General features: G+C 35.7%; 1 protein-coding gene across 2 annotated transcripts in view; it reads right to left on the bottom strand.

Moving 5' to 3' along the window:
* DPYD (dihydropyrimidine dehydrogenase) overlaps positions 1-13,379 on the bottom strand; it is an 875,732-nt gene that overhangs the window by 330,839 nt on the left and 531,514 nt on the right. The gene's annotated exons all lie outside the window — the stretch shown is intronic.

Here is a 13,379-nt window from a genome sequence, read left to right as displayed (position 1 = left end):
GGTTGTCAGCATTTACCCTTAAATAAAATACAGCCACACAAATATTAATTATGCAATTTTAATTTTCTGAAGAGTGTCTGGAAAGATCTGGAGCCAGATATAGGGAAGTTTGACTACTAGTTCCCCTGCTTGCTAGCTGGAGAAATATGTTCTTTTTAAAAATTATTACTAATGGAGGCACATTATTAGTTATTTAAAAACGAACATATTTCCCTAAACCCTACAAGAGAGACCATATAATCTAGTAAAAGAGCGTGGGCTTTCACATTTACTAGCTGTGGACCTTGGGTAAGCTTCACAACGTCTTGGATAAGTTAACTAACCTCTGTGAGCCTCAGTCTCTTCAGCTGTAACATGAGGTTAATAAGAGTGGTCTCAGTGAATTGTTGAGTTGGTTTTTAAAGCATTTCTATTTGTTTATTTGTCTATTTATATCTCTGTCTCTATTGATATATCTAACTCTATCTCCATTCCTTCTTTTATATCTGTATTTTAAAGTGAAAACTTAAAAACACTCAACAAATATTAGCTACTTCCTCTGCCTCTGTAATTATTTATAATTGTTATATATGTCTTCTATTCAAATAATCAACCAAATATGTAAATTTCAATTTCAACAAATAACATACTCTAATACACGCTTTTTACTGTTTAGTAAAATTGACCTGAAAGATGGAAGGAAATGTACATTTCTTTTCAACAAAGCTACACACAATAAGCAACATATTCTTTAAATAGCCACACTGTGTTGCCTGATATATTTGATTTTGAATTTATTTTACAACGTTGTTTTCACTTTAATTTTTTTCAATATTGAAATACAAATAAGCTTCTTATTAACCTACCTAGAACATCGAGACCCATACAGTAAGAGTGTTAACCATTGTAAACCCTGTCATGTCTCTGAGAAGCAGAGGAATTATCTTGTTATCAATTTAATAATGGAACATTGAAGTAAATGATGCCATCCACTGACACCAGTAACACTGTCTCTCTGGGGAAATTCACGTCTGTGAGAACTGTCAATCTAGATAGATACAGACATATTACACATACTCCCTTCAATCCATAAATCTACCCTTTCTGGGTTGCCTTAATAAAAAGATTCCTTATGTTGATAAAGACAAGCTATGCAGAATATCTTGACATTACTGATCTATAATCCCTTTATTTTAAAAAAGTATTTTGTGGAAGGATTTAGTAAATAATTTACCAAATTTTCATCTACTTCCTTTTTGTGCTTTAGCATAAGTTACATGTAAACATGTAGGTTTCAAATTAATAAAGTATTAATAACTACATAGAGATGTGGGAAATAGATAAAATGTATTTATTTCCACTATTTGCTTTGGCAAGCTTTCTTCAAAGCACAGCTTACCTTTTTGTTTTGCATTAAAATTGCCTCTAGTTCTAACTGAGATAGATATAAGATGATTTTTTTTTTTTTTTTTGGAGATGGAGTCTCACTCTGTCACCCAGGCTGGAGTGCAATGGTGCGATCTCGGCTCACTGCAACCTCTGCCTCACAGGTTCAAGTGATTCTCCTGCCTCAGCCTCCCAAGTAACTGGGATTACAGGTGTCTGCCACCATGCCCAGCTAATTTTTGTATTTTAGTAGAGATGGGGTTTTAGCATGTTAGTCAGGCTGGTCTCGAACTCCTGACCTCAGTGATCCACCCTCCTTGGCCTACCAAACTGCTGGGATTAAAGGCGTGAGCCACTGCACCTAACCTAAGATGATTTCTTATATTAAAAGTATCACACATTTTCCCATGAGAAAATATGACAAGAAAAAGTAAAAATTATCAACATAAATGTATCAATGAAATATACAACAGTAGAACATAATGAGAATCTTCTCAGTGCAAAAATACACTGTATTATAGAACAAGCAAGAACCAAGAAACAAGTTGAGTTGCATTGTTAGTTACTAAAATGTGTTGGTATATCTTAGTTTGCTAGAGTAGACTAAATTCCATTAATGCACACAGGTTTCAGCCAAAGCCTAGAAGCAGTGACACCCTGCTTACAGGAAAAGAAATTTATACAGGAAAAATAAGTATGCTGGAAAAAGGAAAAGAAATCCAAAGTGGCAGCAGGGATTCTAAAAATGGCTCTTTATAACCTCTAACTGATTTCGAACTCTTACTCCCAGACAATGATGTTTTGGGGTAGAGAAGGTCTACTTGCCATGAAATCATTTGACTTTTTCTTATCTAAGTGCTTCCTGGACAACCCAATGGATATCCCACAGGCACCAGAAACTCCATTAGGCAAAACCAAACTCTTCATCTCCCTTCCCAAATCTCTATCTCCTGGTGCACTTCACCATTTGTGAATGGAGCCATCCAACACACAGTTGCTTAAATGATAACTGAAAATCACTGCATAATACTCTCTTCTTCATATGCAATACATGCCCTACTCTTGCTACTTGAATAATCAGCATCTCTGGTAATTTCAACTCCTATACCACTCAAAAACTCATCACCTCTTCCACTTCCATTACTCTGCTGTAGTTCTGGTTATCCCCACTTATTACCAGGTCCTCCTATAGACCTGGTACATAACCAGTATTATAATACATTACGATTTTGGTTATTCATAACAATCCTGTGAAATACGCACTGATACTCCAATTTTAATGATAGCTTTGATAATTAACAATTATCTTTGAAAATTAACAATTAATAATTTTTGTTAAAAGTTAATTGAAACAGTTTAGAAGAATTCAATATGATGAGACAAAATCTACCTGTAATGCCACCCTCTGCTTCCAGGCCCTTTCTACATATGTGAACACTATTAATATTGTTTATGTTTATAAAATATATATTTTATGCCAAAAAGATAATATTATGCCTACAGTTCTGCAATTTGCACTACATTAAAAAAAGTAAACATTGGTTTACACCTATGTTGGCAATTTTATCCACAGAGTAAAATTTTAATTGAGAGATTTCCAGGTCAAAGAGCGCATGTATTAAAAAATTTTACTGCTATGTTCAAATTGTTCTGTAGAAAGAATGTACAAATTTATAACCCTACTAACAGATTCTGACAATGCCTATTTTCCTTTATGCTCGCATATTCTTCAGAATCCTAGCAGGAAAGAGAAAGGACAGTCAATTGTGGATAAAATGAATAAGTGTTATGGAACTACTTACAAAGATACAGCCTTGTGCAGGAAAACCATAAGGAACAGTAGAGGACACTGGGGGTGGCAGTAAGGACCCAGGACCATCTTAAGACCAGAGGATGGCAAAAAGGGCCACCAGACATGAGCTGCGATTTCAGTGACATCCACAGCTACTTCACAGTGACCCTGCAGGAGGCCTCCCCCTCCTCAGTCTCTCTGATCTGTCCTGACTGAGTCCAGCTGGAACCTAGAGGGCAAAGTGACCAACTGAAGTAGATGCAGATACTGCATGGAAGGGAGGAGAGTGGATCTGAGCAGCAAATTGAAAACATTAAGAACACTTTGTAATTTTCTGGGTTTGAAGATGAAAGAGTCTGTGTTTAATATGAAAACCTGCAGATTTTTTACCTTGCCATATTCATTTCTGAACTCTTTTATGTTCCTTGGCTAACTGGTTTTGTCGTCTCCATCCTTGCTTTCCCATCCATCAAGTTTCTGCAGAGCCACTCAGAGATCTTTCCAAAATGCAAGCAGGATCATATAATTTCTCTGCATAAAATCTCTCATTAGTTCTCCATCTCTCCAGGATAAAGCTGAAACTCCTAGGCAAGCATAAATGGCCCTTTGTAATTGGGCTCCTGCAGTCTAGGGATCTCTTTCCAACCATCATGTCTGCTAATCTCCCATCTGCATTCGGCACTCAGGCAGTAAGGAGTCATTTGTAGTTCCCAGTTGTGAAACATTTTCTCAAACTTGCAAAGGACTGCATCACTCTGCTGGTAATGCCAGTGCCTCCTCTGCCCACAGGTTGAACTTCTAGTCATTCTTCAAGATGTCAATCAAGAGTCACTTCCTCTGGAAGGTCCTAATCAACTTGCTCTTGTGGTAGAGTTAGGTATTTAATACTCTTAACTACTATGTGACATTGTGTGTTTCTCATCTGCACATAGTTTTCTGAACCTCTTTAGTTGCTGCCTTCCCCCTTGAGATTGCGAGCACTGTGACAGCAGGGGTTTGTTCTTTGTTCACTTTATTCATTTCTCTCTTCAGTATTCAGCACAGACTCTGATATGTTACAGACTATATATTATCTTAGTATCTCCACTAACTTGCCATGTGTACTTGGTAAAGCCCCTTAATTTCTCCAAGTTTCCTAGCTATAAAATGGATGTGATATTAGTGCTAAGGGTTTGGCAAATATTAACTCTTTTAACTTTCACAACAACCTTAAGAGTTAATTTTAGTTAAGCTCTTAGCAGTATGTCTGGCACATAAGTGCTCAAGAAATGTTAAATCTTCAAGTATTGTATCAAACCGCCAAGGATCTTACTTCCAGAGATTAATTATTTGCATGAAAAGCCATTAGATTTCCCTAGAGAAATGTGAAAATTTTGGGGCCTCACACACTAAGACTCCTGAGGTTATCAAACTTACAATTTCTGAGAAAAAAAAAAAAAAGTGATTGCCCAGAAACTTTGGGTGTTTGAGAAATATAAGGATGGGTTTTTGGTCAGCTTCTGTTCATTGCCTAATCCAGAGTACACAAGAGGGCCTATCCCATAACAGATGACAATACATAATTGTTGGAAGAATATATTGTGTGTGCTTTAGTTTGGGACACAGCTGCTTATCAATATGAACCAGTACTGTGGCCCAAGGTGAGATACAGGCACCCTGTCTCCATGCCAGAGGATATTACAGCAACTCCTCAGGGAGGTGGAAACACACCATTCAAAGAGCAAGGCAACACTCTGAGCATCTTAAAGACTATTATCTCTGGTGGAAAATTCTCAGCTTCGAAGACCCCATGGCAAGAGCATTAGGAAGAATGTTTCCAAAAACTGATGCAGGGGGAATTTCTGGCAGAGGTGAGTTTCTGAAATGGTAGGAGTGAAACAGTCAGGCATATAAAGCACCAGCCACCGAGGATGGGAGCGGAGAAATATAGAATAAGGGCAGTGGGGATTGGAGTTCTGTATTACAATACCCCTGAAATTGTTGTTTATTCCTATACCTTGTGTTTTCTCTCAGGAAAGCAAGAGATATGAAATTGTTCTCACCAATAGTTGAAAGTGATATTAGGAATTAAGTTTTTGAAAAAAGCAAAGACCTAACAATCTTTTAGTTATCAGTATTGGTTTTGGGAAGTATTTTTAACATTACTATATTAAAATATTAATGTAGGTAGCAATATTTGAATATGGAATTGTTTACAGTTTAGAAAATGAGCATTTCACATAAAATAATGTACTTATTAGTGAGAGTTTTACAATTAAAGAGAAGACAGCTTTCACAATTTAATTGTTTAGTCTTTAACAAGGGACCATGGAAATGACTGGAGAAGCCTTCAGAGGACAAATGACTTTGAATTAGAGAGCTAAGGTCACATGCACAGACTTACTCTGATAACATGTTTGCTGCTGACTAGAGATTGTGGTAGACTGACCTAGGAGAAGACCATGAATGTATGAAACGAAGGAGAGGTAAAGTACAGTAACCTTTATTAGAATGTATTTTTCTGGTCTGGATTTCAGATGTCTCATTTTCTACCTCCACGGGCTGTTGGGTCACTGGTATTACTTCATATTGTACAGGTCACAGCAGGGACCTTGAGCACATGACAGGGTGGGGGATTCTGGGAGTTCATTCCCTGAGCACCTACTATGGAACAGGAATTGGACTAGATTCTGAGAATATAGTATTCAAGAAAACATATGTGACACCTGCACACTTCAAGCTTGTGATTTAGTGGAGAAGAGAAACATTCAAGGAACATAATACAATAGTGTACATTACAAAATGTGGTAAGTGCTACAATGCTACAAACAAGATGCTATCCAAAATAAATGAGTGAGTAAATAAATAAGTGGTCTGTAATACAGTTCACCCTTTCAGGCAATGACTCCATGTAGAAGTGACATGCAAGTGGAAATCTCACAGATGAGCTGGAATCTGTTTTGGGTGAACAATGACTCAATTCGAGTAAGGGGAATATCATACATCAAGGTCCACATGCGTTGAGAACTAGCCATGTTTAAAGACACAGAAAAAGCCAGTATTGCTGGATGTTAATGACTGAGCAGGGGATGGAGTGAAGTGCTGTCATGGAAGCAGACAGTAGCCACATAAAAATGTTGGTCCTAGCAAGAGAAATCATATTGTAATGATTTTACTAGGAACGAGGTAGAAAACGCTCCAGTCTCCTATGTTGCCTATATGCCCATTTTCTTTGACTTGAAGATGGAGTTGAATAGCACTGAATTCTTGATTTTATTCAAGTCTTTGAGTAACCACACAACCTCTGAGTTCATTTTCTGTCTGGTTCACAGTCTGGCCAAGTGGAAAGAGGGGCGTGATTATGGCTAAGTAGGGTAGGTGGAAGGAAAGCAGCAACTTCCTTTGTTCCTTCCCTTTCAGACCTGATATTATCCTAAAGAAGAGAGTACAAAATGACATTGCATCCCTCCTGCTGGGGAGAGTGCAGAATTGGTCATGGGCAATTGCGAGCACTGAGCTGACATAGTACCCTAGTGACCCGAATGAGTTAATGCATTGTCCTAAAGCTCTAATTTACAACCAGGAAGAATTTGGGGCATTGAGAGGCAGACTGAATAGGTCCATTTTTACCCATTGTGATTTCAGTGACAGGACCAGTTGGCTCTCCTCTAAACTGGCCCACCAAATCATGCATTCAGACAATTGAATCACCAACCCCCTGACATACTGCAGAGTCTCTGCAATGTAACACAGCACTGTCACTTCAGGTTCCAGCTTAACGTACCCTTTCCTTTCTAGTCCTCTTCTCTCTTTGGACATTTTGCACTGAAAAGCTTCTTTGACACTGATTATAAAATAAGAAATTAATATTGTCATTCATCTTTCCACTAGTGAGTGCAAAATCTTGCCAATAAGCCCACTATGAAACCAAATATGCAACCAAAAATACAACCAGTCCTCCTGATTCTCAGATTTGCACCTCTAACACACCAACACTATGACACATCTGTTTGTCTTTTTATGTAGAACTTTCTTAGTATATAATGATTATATTTATTTTTATCTACTAATGATAATAAGAGACAATTCCAACAAAATCAAAAGCCAGACAAACAAAACTACATTAAAAGCTGTTCATAAGTTTAATAAAAATGATATCTTGAAAGCTCTGAATATTCTTCAGATCAAAGGATATGTGGAAAGGATATGTGAAGACCCATTACACCTATAGTAATGGGTGTTCCATGGTTACATGGTGAGGCTCTAGAACTTTTGATAGGGTAGTTTATGCAGAAATAACCATAATTCTGCATGATGGAAATAGGGTAGAAATGTCTCTTTCACCTCCCGAGTAGAAAAGACAACTGAGAGTGGTGGTCAGAATACTATTGGGAAATAAAACATAGACACATTGTTCAGGCAAGACACAGTAACATAGTGTGAAAGCAAGACCTGCTAGAATATGAAAGAAGCATCCTTTACTCCCACAGGTTAAAGAATGTCACTAGAATCACAGTAAGGAGAAAATGAACACTGATTATAGTTGCTATGTGTCTTTATCATTTCTTATGCAAATATTTATAGCGATTTTCTCTATAACTCTCATTAGATAGTTTGGGCACAGTAATTCTTATAGGATACCTTTTGTCACCTTTGTAAGATTGATGTTTCTCCAGATACTGATACTAGCATCTGAGCTAGTATCAACCCTTTGAATATTATATTTTGGATTCTTCTGCCCACAGTGAACTGAAAAAAATCCTTTTCTGAATGCTGTTTTATTGAAGGTTAAATTTTTCTCAGAGTTTTCCACAACATAAAAACCCAAGCAATTAAAAGTTCCTAAGCTGGTCATTGTCAGCTTCTCATATTACCTTTATTTTAGTATGTTCTGAATTAGTTAAGCACAGGCTTAATCAATTCAGTTTTTCAGATCTGAAAATTTTTTTGTGTTAAAAATACATGAAGTTATAACAATAATATCATATCAATTTCATACAAATTGCACAAACTCTGCCCTAGAAAACCTAGGGTATATGATGACTATGCTTAGGGTATTGCATTATAAAATATTGATAAACATTTTTTTAGAAAGGATTAATTAATTTGAAATCCCCAGGTGATAAATATGTGTGCTTCTGGTATCGATATTAATTTTTAAGCCTATAAGAAAATCAGCAGCATAAATAGATGTTACCACATTTCAACTCAAGAAAAACAAAAAATACCTGCCATAGGTCTACTTCTTACAACAATATAATATAACAGATTATGAAAGTGATCGCTGGTGATTTGCCTATTTAGAATCTTTTGGTGGAACACAATTAAGCAAATCGAGATATTTCAGCATAACATTATAAAGGCAAAAACCATCAAAGTAGACCGAACAATTATTATCCTATTAAATATTAACCAAGAATATTGTTACTAAAACTGTAAAAATGAAGAAAGAAGTGAAACTTAGAGATTTCTGCTTTCCTTTTATGACTACCGCTTTTCAAAATTTTAGTCTCCTTTACTGACCCAGCACTTCATTACTCCAGAGGAAAATTTAGAAAAGGTCTTTTATAGAAACAGATGACTATGAAGGCATCTACAACGATTCATATGTGATTAGGATCCTACACCTATAGTTGATCTTCAGAGCGAGAAAAGTACATCTGACGTTTTGCAAACAGACTTTATCCAATCATGCTATGGGTTCACCTAAATCCCCCAACTCTGGTCAATTCCCCTGCATAGGATTATAAACAAGTTCTCATTTGAACCCTGACAGCATTCTTTTCATTAATGCCTTTTTCACAAATTTCACTTATTTGCATTTTAGCTGCACAATTTCATTCATATTATATATTTCAGCTTCGGTTTACCAAAAAAAAAAAAAAAAAAAGTCAGCATCTTAACTCTTTAAAACCATAATCAAAGAAGAAAGTAAAGCAAACATTTTAAAAAACTTAACATTTGTCAGTTCCGCGTCGTTCTATGCAAAGGTGTTATGACATTATTATTTTATGAAAATAATTTCCATTATTTTTCATTTTTTCAAAATTTAAAGAAAGACATTAGTTGTCATTAGTGTTCATTAAATATGGGCTGGAAAAGGAGGGTAGCAGAATCAGAAATCGGCTGAGAATTAGAGCAGAAAGGAGGTACCAGGCAAGAGGTCATGAAATTGTCTAAAGTCCACGTGGTGGGAGATATAAAGATAAAGATTTTGGTTCAGATGACAGAAACACAACTTTCAAGACCGCAGAGGTGGCAAAATTCTTTGGGAAAAGATGGGCAGGAGCTGTCTATGGACGAAAGTGACATGATGGCAAAAGTAACTAGAAGATGATACATGGTAACAAAGACCATAAACGCTGACAAAGATTAAAAGTAATATACCAAAGGTCTCATGCATATTTGGGGGTAAGGAAGAAGAAGAGAAAGAAATGCAGAGCAATGACCCACGAAGCTGAAGGACAGAAAGAGTGTGGCTTAGTCTCAGAGAATATGGTTTGGTGACATAATGCTGATTCAACCTCTCTCCAAGTGGCACTGGGAAGCAGGAAGAGTACTGGATGCAACTATTGGCTTAAAAAACAGAGGAGTGGCTCTATAGTAGGGTGGGATGAAGGGTAGGAAGGGAGAATGGAAAATAGTGACTTCTATTTGAGAGATTTTTAAGGAATGCTACTCTTTTTCAGGGCTAATAGATATTTTAGTAAAGGCAAAAAGGTAGATACTAGGATCTAGAGAAAAAATTTAGGTTATCAAGAGATGTTAAGAGGATATGTTTCAGAGAGCAGAGTCAAAAGGGAGGTGCTCTAGCAAAGAGGAAAGTTAAGTTAAGCAATGATGCATGATTTTTATGATGTCACTAACTTTTTAGACCAAACTAGAGTTTTATTTTATCTAGTGTCTCTGCAAATTTCTATGGCATAAGAGATTTAAGATTCAGAATTGGTAGAAAAAAGACTTTATTTTTATGCAGCATATAATATGTTAATTAAGTGGTTTTGTACCTATAGTATTTCTTAATCTATAAGTATTAGTTAATCTTCAAGTAAGTCCTTTAAGAAAATTCCTATCTGGCCGGGCGCGGTGGCTCACGCCTGTAATTCCAGCACTTTGGGAGGCCAAGACAGGTGCATCACGAGGTCAGGAGATCGAGACAATCCTGGCTAACACGGTGAAATCCCGTCTCTACTAAAAATACAAAAAATTAGCCGGGCGTGGTGGTGGGCGCCTGTAGTCCCAGCTACTTCGGAGGCTGAGACGGGAGAATGGCATGCACCTGGGAGGCAGAGCTTGCAGGGAGGCAGAGCTTGCAGTGAGCCGAGATCACGCCACTGCACTCCAGCCTGGGCAACAGAGCAAGACTCCATCTCAAAAAAAAAAATAAATAAATAAAAAGAAAATTCCTATCTACAACTACTAACTTGGGATACTATGACCCAAAAGGAGGGCTATATATCCAAAGATTTATCTTTTATTGTTTGTTTTTGAGATTAATTATCTGCTTATGAAGTTAATTATTTGTTGGTACTATACATCAAAAGGTAAGTTTTCTGATATTAGACGTCTTAAAGATCAGACGAAAATCACCTTCACTTTTTTTTTTTCTGATTATTATCTCAAGAGCCAACATAAACCTACTCTTATTTCTGCCTGGCCAAATGACTGACATTTTTGTTTACCTGAAGATCTACACCTTCGGCACATACAGGCGATAATACAAAACTCTTGTTTGTCTATTCTAGGAAATTACTAAAAAAAGTAACCCCAATCCTTCACTCTATACTAGGTACCAAAATAATTTCACAGCTGATTTAAAACTCTTATCCTAATCTTCATGCCCCAAGTGCAATGTGACCTGTCTAGCCAGGAAACTAACAGAGCATTCTCTCCCTTCCTCTTTCGGCCTTATGTTCCCCAGCTCCCAGCAGTGGTCTGTTCCCATAGTTAACCTCACAGAACAAGATAAAGCTTTCTTGCCCAATGAAGCAAGAAAAAAAAAAAAAAAATCTCTCCCTGAAAATGCACTTCTGTCTCAAACATTTTTTCCAGAAATAGATATTAATCCTGCCCCTTTGCCCACTCAGCCAACAGTCAAAGAACCTCAGAATATAAAAATTCTCAGTAATTTTCTATGTTGCTCCCATCAAACCATTTCATTACATATGACTAAAATGGAGTAGGGAATAGAAAATAGTATGTATTCACCTCTGGAATGATCTCATATATTTTCCAAGCATGAGATCCCACTGGTTTCTCTTATGTGCAATTCAAAGATGCCTAAAAAATGGCTAAGTATTTATGGTTCAGTTAAAATATAAAAGCTTTTTCTTCTGCTATTCAATACACACTGTAACAATACAATAAAAGTTATACATTACAAAAGTGATTTCTGAGCCTCAGTGAGAGGTCCATTTAATCAAATCACTGTCAGAAGTGTAGTATCTTTAGGAGAGTGACCTTGCCCAACCTCTTTGTTTATAGATGAGATTATGATTTGCCCAAGTTCATATAGTTGGTGACACAGCCATGAAAGGCTCTAGTTCTTCAAGATCATGGTACACTATTTAATCATTTATTTTAATATGCTCCATGATTTTCCCCCGTAACATCAACAATCCCACAAATCACAGACTTCCTAATACATAAGTCAGTTTTTTGAATCTATTTCTGGAAAGACAGGCAGTTCTTCAAATTCTAAACATGAAAAAGAATTTTTTAAAAATTTAGTACCCAGTGAGTATGTATGTAAATGAATATAATGAATAAGATACCATAGGACAAATTAGTAAGATGGAAGCAATAGAGGCAGGAAAGTAGTAGGTTTTGTTCTTGGGAAGTTTCAGAGTTTAAGCTCATTATTTAGAAGTAACAGGGAGATCCTATGCTAGTAGGCAGCTAAGACTAAGAAATCCAATCATCCAGCCAAGAAACAACAACCACTAAAAGCAAAACAAAAACAACAAAACTTATTTGAGATTTTTAAAAATTAAACTTCATAACATCTCTTACAGACACAAATTATTCAGGTAAATTGAAAATGAACATGTTGTTCAAAATTCAGCAAGTCCTTAAATTTTCCTTTTTTTTTTTTTTTTGAGCATGTGTAGGTGTTTTTGTTTGCTCATGTGAGTAACAGTAAGAAAGATTTCAAAATGTGAATATGATTATGATTAAACTGTAGTGTTAATTTAGCCTGAGAAAGTGGCCTTTTTGTTAACAGATTATTAGGTAAACAGGGTATTAAATTTTTAAAATCATTTAAAAAGTTTTATAAGGATTCAAATAAAATCAAAATATCAGTTCAGGAAGATTTAAGAGCTTAAGTAGTAAAATAGTGTAAGCATTTTTAGAAATGAACATTAGACATGAATTTGGATTTGAGGAATATTATAAATTACAACACAAATTATTATGTAGTCTTAATAATTGTGTGGAGATAATGTTAAATATTTATCTCAAACTATTAACCAGGGTAATCTGATATACATCTTGGTAAATCCGAGTTAACGAAGAATTATTATTTGTTTTACTAAATAGGATAATATAATTGCACCATATGTAGGAGTAGAAATAATTTTATGCTTTCTAAGTTGTTTTATTTTGTATAATTTGATTTTCTATTTTACCTAAGAAAGTGGTATGCTTCTTAAATTTAAATCAATAGTGTATCTGTAAATAAATTTTTACTTAAGAAATAACTTTAGCATACATTTGTCTGCCTTAATCATAAACAGAAAGAAGTCTTATTTTCTTTGTTTTTTTTTTTTTTTTGGAGGTCATGAAATATGATTAGGTAGATATTACATTTAACTGTATTGTATATAGGAGAAACTGAAAACTTTGAGGTCCAGTTCTTGGGTTTGCCACTTTTAGTCTTTTTATCTTGAGTAAGATACTTCTTATTTCTTTTCCACATTTGTAAAGTAAGGATAATAATACCTGCTGTCTAAAATTGTGCTCCGAATTAGTGATAAAGTATGCCTATTACTCAGTCTAGTAACTGGCACAAAAACAAGTAGCTTCTACTAATGAATTTAATCATCATTAATTATGATACCCTGACTAATCGATATTGGCAACATATAATTCTAAAAGACGTGCTTCTGAAATTTAATGCCATACTTTTGTGTTTTCTCTGGATTTAACAGGAATGGGGATGTGGAGAAGGGGGTTGTGGAGAAGAAGGGGTAATCAATAATCAAAAACATATTTAAGGAAAGTAGTATGATGTGCTTAATAA

This window comes from Piliocolobus tephrosceles, chromosome 1 (genome assembly GCF_002776525.5).
Source record: "Piliocolobus tephrosceles isolate RC106 chromosome 1, ASM277652v3, whole genome shotgun sequence".
NCBI lineage: Eukaryota > Metazoa > Chordata > Mammalia > Primates > Cercopithecidae > Piliocolobus > Piliocolobus tephrosceles.
Note: the sequence above shows the minus strand (reverse complement) of the source record. Positions and strands in the feature narration are given on the sequence as shown.